Source organism: Scyliorhinus torazame, chromosome 1, assembly GCF_047496885.1.
Source record: "Scyliorhinus torazame isolate Kashiwa2021f chromosome 1, sScyTor2.1, whole genome shotgun sequence".
In the NCBI taxonomy this organism is placed as follows: Eukaryota; Metazoa; Chordata; class Chondrichthyes; order Carcharhiniformes; family Scyliorhinidae; genus Scyliorhinus; species Scyliorhinus torazame.
This window is the reverse complement of record NC_092707.1, coordinates 266,543,275-266,557,172: the sequence shown is the minus strand read 5'-3', so window position 1 is coordinate 266,557,172 and position 13,898 is coordinate 266,543,275.

Below are 13,898 nucleotides of genomic sequence, written 5' to 3'. Positions count from 1 at the left end.
GGGTGGTGTGAGGGTGGTGTGGGGGTAGTGTGGGTGTGGTGTGAGGGTGGTGTGAGGTTGGTGTGATGGTGGTGTGAGGGGGGTGTGAGGGTGTTGTGGGAATTGTGTGAGGTTGGTGTGAGGGTGGTGTGGGGTGGTGTGAGGGTGGTGTGGGGGTGGTGTGAGGGTGGTGTGGGGGTGGTGTGGGTGTGGTGTGAGGGTCGTGTGAGGTTGGTGTGAGGGTAGTGTGAGGGGGGTGTGAGTGTGGAGTGAGGGTGGAGAGAGGTTGGTGTGAGGCTCGTGTGGTGGTGGTGTGGGGGTGGTGTGAGGGTGGTGTGGGGATGGTGTGGGGGTGGTGTGGGATGTTGTGAGGGTAGAGTGAGGTTGGTGTGAGGTTGGTGTGAGGGTGGTCTGGGGTATTGTGGGTGTGGTGTGAGGGTGGAGTGAGGGTGGAGAGAGGTTGGTGTGAGGCTCGTGTGAGGGTGGTGTGGGGGTGGTGTGAGGGTGGTGTGGGGATGGTGTCGGTGGTGTGGGGTGTTGTGAGGGTGGAGTGAGGTTGGTGTGAGGTAGTGTGGGGGTGGTGTGGGTGTGGTGTGGGTGTGGTGTGAGGGTGGTGTGAGGTTGGTGTGAGGGTGGGTTGGGGTGTTGTGGGTGTGGTGTGAGGTTGGTGTGAGGGTGGTGTTGGGTGGTGTGGGGGTGGTGCGAGGGTGGTGTTGCGATGGTGTGAGGGCGTTGAGGGTGGTGTGGGGGTGGTGTGAGTGCGTTGAGGGTGGTGTGGGGGTTGTCTGGGGTTGTTGTGGCGGTGGTATGGGGGTGGTGTGGGGGTGGTGTGAGGGTGGTGTGGGGGTGGTGTGAAGGTGGTGTGAGGGTGGTGTGGGGGTGGTGTGAGGGTTGTGTGAGGGTGTTGTGGGGGTGGTGTGAGGGTGGTGTGAGGGTGGTGTGGGGGTGGTGTGAGGGTGGTATGAGCGTGGTGTGAGGGTGGTGTGGCGGTGGTGTGAGGGTGGTGTGAGGGTGTTGTGAGGGTGGTGTGGGGGTGGTGTGAGGGTGGTGTGAGGGTGGTGTGGGGGTGGTGTGGGGGTGGTGTGAGAGTGGTGTGGGGATGGTGTGAGGTTGGTGTGAGTGTGGTGTGGGGTGGTGTGGGGGTGGTGTGTGGGTGGTATGCGGGTGGTGTTAGGGTGGTGTGGGGGTGGTGTGAGGGTGGTGTGAGGTTGGTGTGAGGGTGGTGTGGGGTGGTGTGAGGGTGGTTTGGGGGTGGTGTGAGGGTGGTGTGGGGGTAGTGTGGGTGTGGTGTGAGGGTGGTGTGAGATTGGTGTGATGGTGGTGTGAGTGGGGTGTGAGGGTGGTGTGGGAATTGTGTGAGGTTGGTGTGAGGGTGGTGTGGGGTGGTGTGAGGGTGGTGTGGGGGTGGTGTGAGGGTGGTGTGGGGGTGGTGTGGGTGTGGTGTGAGGGTCGTGTGATGTTGATGTGAGGGTAGTGTGAGGGGGGTGTGAGTGTGGAGTGAGGGTGGAGAGAGGTTGGTGTGAGGCTCGTGTGGGGGTGGTGTGGGGGTGGTGTGAGGGTGGTGTGGGGATGGTGTGGGGGTGGTGTGTGGGTGGTGTGAGGTTGGTGTGAGGGTGGTGTGGGGTGGTGTGAGGGTGGTGTGGGGGTGGTGTGAGGGTGGTGTGGGGGTAGTGTGGGTGTGGTGTGAGGGTGGTGTGAGGTTGGTGTGATGGTGGTGTGAGGGGGGTGTGAGGGTGGTGTGGGAATTGTGTGAGGTTTTTGTGAGGGTGGTGTGGGGTGGTGTGAGGGTGGTGTGGGGGTGGTGTGAGGGTGGTGTGGGGGTGGTGTGGGTGTGGTGTGAGGGTCGTGTGAGGTTGGTGTGAGGGTAGTGTGAGGGGGGTGTGAGTGTGGAGTGAGGGTGGAGAGAGGTTGGTGTGAGGCTCGTTTGGGGGTGGTGTGGGGGTGGTGTGAGGGTGGTGTGGGGATAGTGTGGGTGTGGTGTGGGTGTGGTGTGGGTGTGGTGTGAGGGTGGTGTGAGGTTGGTGTGAGGGTGGTATAGGGTGTTGTGGGTGTGGTGTGAAGTTGGTGTGAGGGTGTTGTTGGGTGGTGTGGGGGTGGTGCGAGGGTGGTGTTGCGATGGTGTGAGGGCGTTGAGGGTGGTGTGGGGGTGGTCTGGGGGTGGTGTGAGGGCGGTGAGGGGGTGGTGTCCGTCTGGTGTGAGGGTGGTGTGAGGGTGGTGTGGGGGTGGTGTGAGGGTGGTGTGAGGGTGTTGTGGGGGTGGTGTGAGGGTGGTGTGGGGGTGGTGTGAGGGTGGTGTGGGGATTGTGTGAGGGTGGTATGAGGGTGGTGTGAGGGTGGTGTGGGGGTGGTGTGGGGGTGGTGTGAGGGTGGTGTGATGATGTTGTGAGGGTGGTGTGGGGGTGGTGTGAGGGTGGTGTGAGGGTGGTGTGGGGGTGGTGTGAGGGTGGTGTGGGGGTGGTGTGAGGGTGGTGTGGGGATGGTGTGAGGTTGGTGTGAGGGTGGTGTGGGGTGGTGTGGGGGTGGTGTGTGGGTGGTATGCGGGTGGTGTTAGGGTGGTGTGGGGGTGGTGTGAGGGTGGTGTGAGGTTGGTGTAAGGTGGTGTGGGGTGGTGTGAGGGTAGTGTGGGGGTGGTGTGAGGGTGGTGTGGGTGTGGTGTGGGTGTGGTATGTGGGTCATGTGAGGTTGGTGTGAGGGAAGTGTGAGGGGGGTGTGAGGGTGGAGTGAGGGTGGAGAGAGGTTGGTGTGAGGCTCGTGTGGGGGTGGTGTGGGGGTGGTGTGAGGGTGGTGTGGGGATGGTGTCGGTGGTGTGGGGTGTTGTGAGTGTGGAGTGAGGTTGGTGTGAGGTAGTGTGGGTGTGGTGTGGGTGTGGTGTGAGGGTGGTGTGAGGTTGGTGTGAGGGTGGGTTGGGGTGTTGTGGGTGTGGTGTGAGGTTGGTGTGAGGGTGGTGTTGGGTGGTCTGGGGGTGGTGCGAGGGTGGTGTTGCGATGGTGTGAGGGCATTGAGGGTGGTGTGGGGGTGGTGTGAGTGCGTTGCGGGTGGTGTGGGGGTTGTCTGAGGTTGTTGTGGCGGTGGTATGGGGGTGGTGTGGGGGTGGTGTGAGGGTGGTGTGGGGGTGGTGTGAAGGTGGTGTGAGGGTGGAGTGGGGGTGGTGTGAGGGTGGTGTGAGGGTGTTGTGAGGGTGGTGTGGGGGTGGTGTGAGGGTGGTGTGGGGGTGGTGTGAGGGTGGTGTGGGGGTGGTGTGAGGGTGGTGTGGGGATGGTGTGAGTTTGGTGTGAGGGTGGTGTGGGGTGGTGTGGGGGTGGTGTGTGGGTGGTATGCGGGTGGTGTTAGGCTGGTGTGGGGGTGGTGTGAGGGTGGTGTGAGGTTGGTGTGAGGGTGTTGTGGGGTGGTGTGAGGGTGGTGTGGGGGTGGTGTGAGGGTGGTGTGGGGGTAGTGTGGGTGTGGTGTGAGGGTGGTGTGAGGTTGGTGTGATGGTGGTGTGAGGGGGGTGTGAGGGTGTTGTGGGAATTGTGTGAGGTTGGTGTGAGGGTGGTGTGGGGTGGTGTGAGGGTGGTGTGGGGGTGGTGTGAGGGTGGTGTGGGGGTGGTGTGGGTGTGGTGTGAGGGTCGTGTGAGGTTGGTGTGAGGGTAGTGTGAGGGGGGTGTGAGTGTGGAGTGAGGGTGGAGAGAGGTTGGTGTGAGGCTCGTGTGGTGGTGGTGTGGGGGTGGTGTGAGGGTGGTGTGGGGATGGTGTGGGGGTGGTGTGGGATGTTGTGAGGGTAGAGTGAGGTTGGTGTGAGGTTGGTGTGAGGGTGGTCTGGGGTATTGTGGGTGTGGTGTGAGGGTGGAGTGAGGGTGGAGAGAGGTTGGTGTGAGGCTCGTGTGAGGGTGGTGTAGGGGTGGTGTGAGGGTGGTGTGGGGATGGTGTCGGTGGTGTGGGGTGTTGTGAGGGTGGAGTGAGGTTGGTGTGAGGTAGTGTGGGGGTGGTGTGGGTGTGGTGTGGGTGTGGTGTGGGGATGGTGTCGGTGGTGTGGGGTGTTGTGAGGGTGGAGTGAGGTTGGTGTGAGGTAGTGTGGGGGTGGTGTGGGTGTGGTGTGGGTGTGGTGTGAGGGTGGTGTGAGGTTGGTGTGAGGGTGGGTTGGGGTGTTGTGGGTGTGGTGTGAGGTTGGTGTGAGGGTGGAGTTGGGTGGTGTGGGGGTGGTGCGAGGGTGGTGTTGCGATGGTGTGAGGGCGTTGAGGGTGGTGTGTGGGTGGTGTGAGTGCGTTGAGGGTGGTGTGGGGGTTGTCTGGGGTTGTTGTGGCGGTGGTATGGGGGTGGTGTGGGGGTGGTGTGAGGGTGGTGTGGGGGTGGTGTGAAGGTGGTGTGAGGGTGGTGTGGGGGTGGTGTGAGGGTTGTGTGAGGGTGTTGTGGGGGTGGTGTGAGGGTGGTGTGAGGGTGGTGTGGGGGTGGTGTGAGGGTGGTATGAGCGTGGTGTGAGGGTGGTGTGGCGGTGGTGTGAGGGTGGTGTGAGGGTGTTGTGAGGGTGGTGTGGGGGTGGTGTGAGGGTGGTGTGAGGGTGGTGTGGGGGTGGTGTGGGGGTGGTGTGAGAGTGGTGTGGGGATGGTGTGAGGTTGGTGTGAGTGTGGTGTGGGGTGGTGTGGGGGTGGTGTGTGGGTGGTATGCGGGTGGTGTTAGGGTGGTGTGGGGGTGGTGTGAGGGTGGTGTGAGGTTGGTGTGAGGGTGGTGTGGGGTGGTGTGAGGGTGGTTTGGGGGTGGTGTGAGGGTGGTGTGGGGGTAGTGTGGGTGTGGTGTGAGGGTGGTGTGAGATTGGTGTGATGGTGGTGTGAGTGGGGTGTGAGGGTGGTGTGGGAATTGTGTGAGGTTGGTGTGAGGGTGGTGTGGGGTGGTGTGAGGGTGGTGTGGGGGTGGTGTGAGGGTGGTGTGGGGGTGGTGTGGGTGTGGTGTGAGGGTCGTGTGATGTTGATGTGAGGGTAGTGTGAGGGGGGTGTGAGTGTGGAGTGAGGGTGGAGAGAGGTTGGTGTGAGGCTCGTGTGGGGGTGGTGTGGGGGTGGTGTGAGGGTGGTGTGGGGATGGTGTGGGGGTGGTGTGTGGGTGGTGTGAGGTTGGTGTGAGGGTGGTGTGGGGTGGTGTGAGGGTGGTGTGGGGGTGGTGTGAGGGTGGTGTGGGGGTAGTGTGGGTGTGGTGTGAGGGTGGTGTGAGGTTGGTGTGATGGTGGTGTGAGGGGGGTGTGAGGGTGGTGTGGGAATTGTGTGAGGTTTTTGTGAGGGTGGTGTGGGGTGGTGTGAGGGTGGTGTGGGGGTGGTGTGAGGGTGGTGTGGGGGTGGTGTGGGTGTGGTGTGAGGGTCGTGTGAGGTTGGTGTGAGGGTACTGTGAGGGGGGTGTGAGTGTGGAGTGAGGGTGGAGAGAGGTTGGTGTGAGGCTCGTTTGGGGGTGGTGTGGGGGTGGTGTGAGGGTGGTGTGGGGATAGTGTGGGTGTGGTGTGGGTGTGGTGTGGGTGTGGTGTGAGGGTGGTGTGAGGTTGGTGTGAGGGTGGTATAGGGTGTTGTGGGTGTGGTGTGAAGTTGGTGTGAGGGTGTTGTTGGGTGGTGTGGGGGTGGTGCGAGGGTGGTGTTGCGATGGTGTGAGGGCGTTGAGGGTGGTGTGGGGGTGGTCTGGGGGTGGTGTGAGGGCGGTGAGTGGGTGGTGTCCGTCTGGTGTGAGGGTGGTGTGAGGGTGGTGTGGGGGTGGTGTGAGGGTGGTGTGAGGGTGTTGTGGGGGTGGTGTGAGGGTGGTGTGGGGGTGGTGTGAGGGTGGTGTGGGGATTGTGTGAGGGTGGTATGAGGGTGGTGTGAGGGTGGTGTGGGGGTGGTGTGAGGGTGGTGTGGGGGTGGTGTGAGGGTGGTGTGGGGATGGTGTGAGGTTGGTGTGAGGGTGGTGTGGGGTGGTGTGGGGGTGGTGTGAGGGTGGTATGCGGGTGGTGTTAGGGTGGTGTGGGGGTGGTGTGAGGGTGGTGTGAGGTTGGTGTAAGGTGGTGTGGGGTGGTGTGAGGGTAGTGTGGGGGTGGTGTGAGGGTGGTGTGGGTGTGGTGTGAGTGTGGTATGTGGGTCATGTGAGGTTGGTGTGAGGGAAGTGTGAGGGGGGTGTGAGGGTGGAGTGAGGGTGGAGAGAGGTTGGTGTGAGGCTCGTGTGGGGGTGGTGTGGGGGTGGTGTGAGGGTGGTGTGGGGATGGTGTCGGTGGTGTGGGGTGTTGTGAGTGTGGAGTGAGGTTGGTGTGAGGTAGTGTGGGTGTGGTGTGGGTGTGGTGTGAGGGTGGTGTGAGGTTGGTGTGAGGGTGGGTTGGGGTGTTGTGGGTGTGGTGTGAGGTTGGTGTGAGGGTGGTGTTGGGTGGTCTGGGGGTGGTGCGAGGGTGGTGTTGCGATGGTGTGAGGGCGTTGAGGGTGGTGTGGGGGTGGTGTGAGTGCGTTGCGGGTGGTGTGGGGGTTGTCTGAGGTTGTTGTGGCGGTGGTATGGGGGTGGTGTGGGGGTGGTGTGAGGGTGGTGTGGGGGTGGTGTGAAGGTGGTGTGAGGGTGGAGTGGGGGTGGTGTGAGGGTGGTGTGAGGGTGTTGTGAGGGTGGTGTGGGGGTGGTGTGAGGGTGGTGTGGGGGTGGTGTGAGGGTGGTGTGGGGGTGGTGTGAGGGTGGTGTGGGGATGGTGTGAGTTTGGTGTGAGGGTGGTGTGGGGTGGTGTGGGGGTGGTGTGTGGGTGGTATGCGGGTGGTGTTAGGCTGGTGTGGGGGTGGTGTGAGGGTGGTGTGAGGTTGGTGTGAGGGTGTTGTGGGGTGGTGTGAGGGTGGTGTGGGGGTGGTGTGAGGGTGGTGTGGGGGTAGTGTGGGTGTGGTGTGAGGGTGGTGTGAGGTTGGTGTGATGGTGGTGTGAGGGGGGTGTGAGGGTGTTGTGGGAATTGTGTGAGGTTGGTGTGAGGGTGGTGTGGGGTGGTGTGAGGGTGGTGTGGGGGTGGTGTGAGGGTGGTGTGGGGGTGGTGTGGGTGTGGTGTGAGGGTCGTGTGAGGTTGGTGTGAGGGTAGTGTGAGGGGGGTGTGAGTGTGGAGTGAGGGTGGAGAGAGGTTGGTGTGAGGCTCGTGTGGTGGTGGTGTGGGGGTGGTGTGAGGGTGGTGTGGGGATGGTGTGGGGGTGGTGTGGGATGTTGTGAGGGTAGAGTGAGGTTGGTGTGAGGTTGGTGTGAGGGTGGTCTGGGGTATTGTGGGTGTGGTGTGAGGGTGGAGTGAGGGTGGAGAGAGGTTGGTGTGAGGCTCGTGTGAGGGTGGTGTGGGGGTGGTGTGAGGGTGGTGTGGGGATGGTGTCGGTGGTGTGGGGTGTTGTGAGGGTGGAGTGAGGTTGGTGTGAGGTAGTGTGGGGGTGGTGTGGGTGTGGTGTGGGTGTGGTGTGGGGATGGTGTCGGTGGTGTGGGGTGTTGTGAGGGTGGAGTGAGGTTGGTGTGAGGTAGTGTGGGGGTGGTGTGGGTGTGGTGTGGGTGTGGTGTGAGGGTGGTGTGAGGTTTGTGTGAGGGTGGGTTGGGGTGTTGTGGGTGTGGTGTGAGGTTGGTGTGAGGGTGGAGTTGGGTGGTGTGGGGGTGGTGCGAGGGTGGTGTTGCGATGGTGTGAGGGCGTTGAGGGTGGTGTGTGGGTGGTGTGAGTGCGTTGAGGGTGGTGTGGGGGTTGTCTGGGGTTGTTGTGGCGGTGGTATGGGGGTGGTGTGGGGGTGGTGTGAGGGTGGTGTGGGGGTGGTGTGAAGGTGGTGTGAGGGTGGTGTGGGGGTGGTGTGAGGGTTGTGTGAGGGTGTTGTGGGGGTGGTGTGAGGGTGGTGTGAGGGTGGTGTGGGGGTGGTGTGAGGGTGGTATGAGCGTGGTGTGAGGGTGGTGTGGCGGTGGTGTGAGGGTGGTGTGAGGGTGTTGTGAGGGTGGTGTGGGGGTGGTGTGAGGGTGGTGTGAGGGTGGTGTGGGGGTGGTGTGGGGGTGGTGTGAGAGTGGTGTGGGGATGGTGTGAGGTTGGTGTGAGTGTGGTGTGGGGTGGTGTGGGGGTGGTGTGTGGGTGGTATGCGGGTGGTGTTAGGGTGGTGTGGGGGTGGTGTGAGGGTGGTGTGAGGTTGGTGTGAGGGTGGTGTGGGGTGGTGTGAGGGTGGTTTGGGGGTGGTGTGAGGGTGGTGTGGGGGTAGTGTGGGTGTGGTGTGAGGGTGGTGTGAGATTGGTGTGATGGTGGTGTGAGTGGGGTGTGAGGGTGGTGTGGGAATTGTGTGAGGTTGGTGTGAGGGTGGTGTGGGGTGGTGTGAGGGTGGTGTGGGGGTGGTGTGAGGGTGGTGTGGGGGTGGTGTGGGTGTGGTGTGAGGGTCGTGTGATGTTGATGTGAGGGTAGTGTGAGGGGGGTGTGAGTGTGGAGTGAGGGTGGAGAGAGGTTGGTGTGAGGCTCGTGTGGGGGTGGTGTGGGGGTGGTGTGAGGGTGGTGTGGGGATGGTGTGGGGGTGGTGTGTGGGTGGTGTGAGGTTGGTGTGAGGGTGGTGTGGGGTGGTGTGAGGGTGGTGTGGGGGTGGTGTGAGGGTGGTGTGGGGGTAGTGTGGGTGTGGTGTGAGGGTGGTGTGAGGTTGGTGTGATGGTGGTGTGAGGGGGGTGTGAGGGTGGTGTGGGAATTGTGTGAGGTTTTTGTGAGGGTGGTGTGGGGTGGTGTGAGGGTGGTGTGGGGGTGGTGTGAGGGTGGTGTGGGGGTGGTGTGGGTGTGGTGTGAGGGTCGTGTGAGGTTGGTGTGAGGGTACTGTGAGGGGGGTGTGAGTGTGGAGTGAGGGTGGAGAGAGGTTGGTGTGAGGCTCGTTTGGGGGTGGTGTGGGGGTGGTGTGAGGGTGGTGTGGGGATAGTGTGGGTGTGGTGTGGGTGTGGTGTGGGTGTGGTGTGAGGGTGGTGTGAGGTTGGTGTGAGGGTGGTATAGGGTGTTGTGGGTGTGGTGTGAAGTTGGTGTGAGGGTGTTGTTGGGTGGTGTGGGGGTGGTGCGAGGGTGGTGTTGCGATGGTGTGAGGGCGTTGAGGGTGGTGTGGGGGTGGTCTGGGGGTGGTGTGAGGGCGGTGAGGGGGTGGTGTCCGTCTGGTGTGAGGGTGGTGTGAGGGTGGTGTGGGGGTGGTGTGAGGGTGGTGTGAGGGTGTTGTGGGGGTGGTGTGAGGGTGGTGTGGGGGTGGTGTGAGGGTGGTGTGGGGATTGTGTGAGGGTGGTATGAGGGTGGTGTGAGGGTGGTGTGGGGGTGGTGTGGGGGTGGTGTGAGGGTGGTGTGATGATGTTGTGAGGGTGGTGTGGGGGTGGTGTGAGGGTGGTGTGAGGGTGGTGTGGGGGTGGTGTGAGGGTGGTGTGGGGGTGGTGTGAGGGTGGTGTGGGGATGGTGTGAGGTTGGTGTGAGGGTGGTGTGGGGTGGTGTGGGGGTGGTGTGTGGGTGGTATGCGGGTGGTGTTAGGGTGGTGTGGGGGTGGTGTGAGGGTGGTGTGAGGTTGGTGTAAGGTGGTGTGGGGTGGTGTGAGGGTAGTGTGGGGGTGGTGTGAGGGTGGTGTGGGTGTGGTGTGGGGGTGGTATGTGGGTCATGTGAGGTTGGTGTGAGGGAAGTGTGAGGGGGGTGTGAGGGTGGAGTGAGGGTGGAGAGAGGTTGGTGTGAGGCTCGTGTGGGGGTGGTGTGGGGGTGGTGTGAGGGTGGTGTGGGGATGGTGTCGGTGGTGTGGGGTGTTGTGAGTGTGGAGTGAGGTTGGTGTGAGGTAGTGTGGGTGTGGTGTGGGTGTGGTGTGAGGGTGGTGTGAGGTTGGTGTGAGGGTGGGTTGGGGTGTTGTGGGTGTGGTGTGAGGTTGGTGTGAGGGTGGTGTTGGGTGGTCTGGGGGTGGTGCGAGGGTGGTGTTGCGATGGTGTGAGGGCGTTGAGGGTGGTGTGGGGGTGGTGTGAGTGCGTTGCGGGTGGTGTGGGGGTTGTCTGAGGTTGTTGTGGCGGTGGTATGGGGGTGGTGTGGGGGTGGTGTGAGGGTGGTGTGGGGGTGGTGTGAAGGTGGTGTGAGGGTGGAGTGGGGGTGGTGTGAGGGTGGTGTGAGGGTGTTGTGAGGGTGGTGTGGGGGTGGTGTGAGGGTGGTGTGGGGGTGGTGTGAGGGTGGTGTGGGGGTGGTGTGAGGGTGGTGTGGGGATGGTGTGAGTTTGGTGTGAGGGTGGTGTGGGGTGGTGTGGGGGTGGTGTGTGGGTGGTATGCGGGTGGTGTTAGGCTGGTGTGGGGGTGGTGTGAGGGTGGTGTGAGGTTGGTGTGAGGGTGTTGTGGGGTGGTGTGAGGGTGGTGTGGGGGTGGTGTGAGGGTGGTGTGGGGGTAGTGTGGGTGTGGTGTGAGGGTGGTGTGAGGTTGGTGTGATGGTGGTGTGAGGGGGGTGTGAGGGTGTTGTGGGAATTGTGTGAGGTTGGTGTGAGGGTGGTGTGGGGTGGTGTGAGGGTGGTGTGGGGGTGGTGTGAGGGTGGTGTGGGGGTGGTGTGGGTGTGGTGTGAGGGTCGTGTGAGGTTGGTGTGAGGGTAGTGTGAGGGGGGTGTGAGTGTGGAGTGAGGGTGGAGAGAGGTTGGTGTGAGGCTCGTGTGGTGGTGGTGTGGGGGTGGTGTGAGGGTGGTGTGGGGATGGTGTGGGGGTGGTGTGGGATGTTGTGAGGGTAGAGTGAGGTTGGTGTGAGGTTGGTGTGAGGGTGGTCTGGGGTATTGTGGGTGTGGTGTGAGGGTGGAGTGAGGGTGGAGAGAGGTTGGTGTGAGGCTCGTGTGAGGGTGGTGTGGGGGTGGTGTGAGGGTGGTGTGGGGATGGTGTCGGTGGTGTGGGGTGTTGTGAGGGTGGAGTGAGGTTGGTGTGAGGTAGTGTGGGGGTGGTGTGGGTGTGGTGTGGGTGTGGTGTGAGGGTGGTGTGAGGTTGGTGTGAGGGTGGGTTGGGGTGTTGTGGGTGTGGTGTGAGGTTGGTGTGAGGGTGGTGTTGGGTGGTGCGAGGGTGGTGTTGCGATGGTGTGAGGGCGTTGAGGGTGGTGTGGGGGTGGGGTGAGTGCGTTGAGGGTGGTGTGGGGGTTGTCTGGGGTTGTTGTGGCGGTGGTATGGGGGTGGTGTGGGGGTGGTGTGAGGGTGGTGTGGGGGTGGTGTGAAGGTGGTGTGAGGGTGGTGTGGGGGTGGTGTGAGGGTTGTGTGAGGGTGTTGTGGGGGTGGTGTGAGGGTGGTGTGAGGGTGGTGTGGGGGTGGTGTGAGGGTGGTATGAGCGTGGTGTGAGGGTGGTGTGGCGGTGGTGTGAGGGTGGTGTGAGGGTGTTGTGAGGGTGGTGTGGGGGTGGTGTGAGGGTGGTGTGAGGGTGGTGTGGGGGTGGTGTGGGGGTGGTGTGAGAGTGGTGTGGGGATGGTGTGAGGTTGGTGTGAGTGTGGTGTGGGGTGGTGTGGGGGTGGTGTGTGGGTGGTATGCGGGTGGTGTTAGGGTGGTGTGGGGGTGGTGTGAGGGTGGTGTGAGGTTGGTGTGAGGGTGGTGTGGGGTGGTGTGAGGGTGGTTTGGGGGTGGTGTGAGGGTGGTGTGGGGGTAGCGTGGGTGTGGTGTGAGGGTGGTGTGAGATTGGTGTGATGGTGGTGTGAGTGGGGTGTGAGGGTGGTGTGGGAATTGTGTGAGGTTGGTGTGAGGGTGGTGTGGGGTGGTGTGAGGGTGGTGTGGGGGTGGTGTGAGGGTGGTGTGGGGGTGGTGTGGGTGTGGTGTGAGGGTCGTGTGATGTTGATGTGAGGGTAGTGTGAGGGGGGTGTGAGTGTGGAGTGAGGGTGGAGAGAGGTTGGTGTGAGGCTCGTGTGGGGGTGGTGTGGGGGTGGTGTGAGGGTGGTGTGGGGATGGTGTGGGGGTGGTGTGGGGTGTTGTGAGGGTAGAGTGAGGTTGGTGTGAGGTGGTGTGGGGGTGGTGTGGGTGTGGTGTGGGTGTGGTGTGAGGGTGGTGTGAGGTTGGTGTGAGGGTGGTATGGGGTGTTGTGGGTGTGGTGTGAGCGTGTAGTTGGGTGGTGTGGGGGTGGTGCGAGGGTGGTGTTGCGATGGTGTGAGGGCGTTGAGGGTGGAGTGGGGGTGGTCTGGGGTTGGTGTGAGGGTGGTGTGAGGGTGGTGTGAGGGTGGTGTGGGGGTGGTGTGAGGGTGGTGTGAGGGTGTTGTGGGGGTGGTGTGAGGGTGGTGTGGGGGTGGTGTGAGGGTGGTGTGGGGGTGGTATGAGGGTGGTGTGAGGGTGGTGTGGGGGTGGTGTGGGGGTGGTGTGAGGGTGTTGTGAAGGTGGTGTGAGGGTGGTGTGGGGGTGGTGTGAGGGTGGTGTGGGGGTGGTGTGAGGATGGTGTGAGGTTGGTGTGAGGGTGGTGTGGGGTGGTGTGGGGGTGGTGTGTGGGTGGTATGCGGGTGGTGTTAGGGTGGTGTGGGGGTGGTGTGAAGGTGGTGTGAGGTTGGTGTGAGGGTGGTGTGGGGTGGTGTGAGGGTGGTGTGGGGGTGGTGTGAGGGTGGTGTGGGGGTAGTGTGGGTGTGGTGTGAGGGTGGTGTGAGGTTGGTGTGATGGTGGTGTGAGGGGGGTGTGAGGGTGGTGTGGGAATTGTGTGAGGTTGGTGTGAGGGTGGTGTGGGGTGGTGTGAGGGTGGTGTGGGGGTGGTGTGAGGGTTGTGTGGTGGTGGTGTGGGTGTGGTGTGAGTGTCGTGTGAGGTTGGTGTGAGGGTAGTGTGAGGGGGGTGTGAGTGTGGAGTGAGGGTGGAGAGAGGTTGGTGTGAGGGTGGTGTGGGGATGGTGTGGGGGTGGTGTGGGGTGTTGTGAGGGTAGAGTGAGGTTGGTGTGAGGTGGTGTGGGGGTGGTGTTGCGATGGTGTGAGGGCGTTGAGGGTGGTGTGGGGGTGGTGTGGGGGTGCTGTGAGAGTGGTGTGGGGATGGTGTGAGGTTGGTGTGAGGGTGGTGTGGGGTGGTGTGGGGGTGGTGTGTGGGTGGTATGCGGGTGGTGTTAGGGTGGTGTGGGGGTGGTGTGAGGGTGGTGTGAGGTTGGTTTGAGGGTGGTGTGGGGTGGTGTGAGGGTGGTTTGGGGGTGGTGTGAGGGTGGTGTGGGGGTAGTGTGGGTGTGGTGTGAGGGTGGTGTGAGATTGGTGTGATGGTGGTGTGAGGGTGGTCTGGGGTATTGTGGGTGTGGTGTGAGGGTGGAGTGAGGGTGGAGAGAGGTTGGTGTGAGGCTCGTGTGAGGGTGGTGTGGGGGTGGTGTGAGGGTGGTGTGGGGATGGTGTCGGTGGTGTGGGGTGTTGTGAGGGCGGAGTGAGGTTGGTGTGAGGTAGTGTGGGGGTGGTGTGGGTGTGGTGTGGGTGTGGTGTGAGGGTGGTGTGAGGTTGGTGTGAGGGTGGGTTGGGGTGTTGTGGGTGTGGTGTGAGGTTGGTGTGAGGGTGGTGTTGGGTGGTGTGGGGGTGGTGCGAGGGTGGTGTTGCGATGGTGTGAGGGCGTTGAGGGTGGTGTGGGGGTGGTGTGAGTGCGTTGAGGGTGGTGTGGGGGTTGTCTGTGGTTGTTGTGGCGGTGGTATGGGGGTGGTGTGGGGGTGGTGTGAGGGTGGTGTGGGGGTGGTGTGAAGGTGGTGTGAGGGTGGTGTGGGGGTGGTGTGAGGGTTGTGTGAGGGTGTTGTGGGGGTGGTGTGAGGGTGGTGTGAGGGTGGTGTGGGGGTGGTGTGAGGGTGGTATGAGCGTGGTGTGAGGGTGGTGTGGCGGTGGTGTGAGGGTGGTGTGAGGGTGTTGTGAGGGTGGTGTGAGGGTGGTGTGAGGGTGGTGTGGGGGTGGTGTGGGGGTGGTGTGAGAGTGGTGTGGGGATGGTGTGAGGTTGGTGTGAGTGTGGTGTGGGGTGGTGTGGGGGTGGTGTGTGGGTGGTATGCGGGTGGTGTTAGGGTGGTGTGGGGGTGGTGTGAGGGTGGTGTGAGGTTGGTGTGAGGGTGGTGTGGGGTGGTGTGAGGG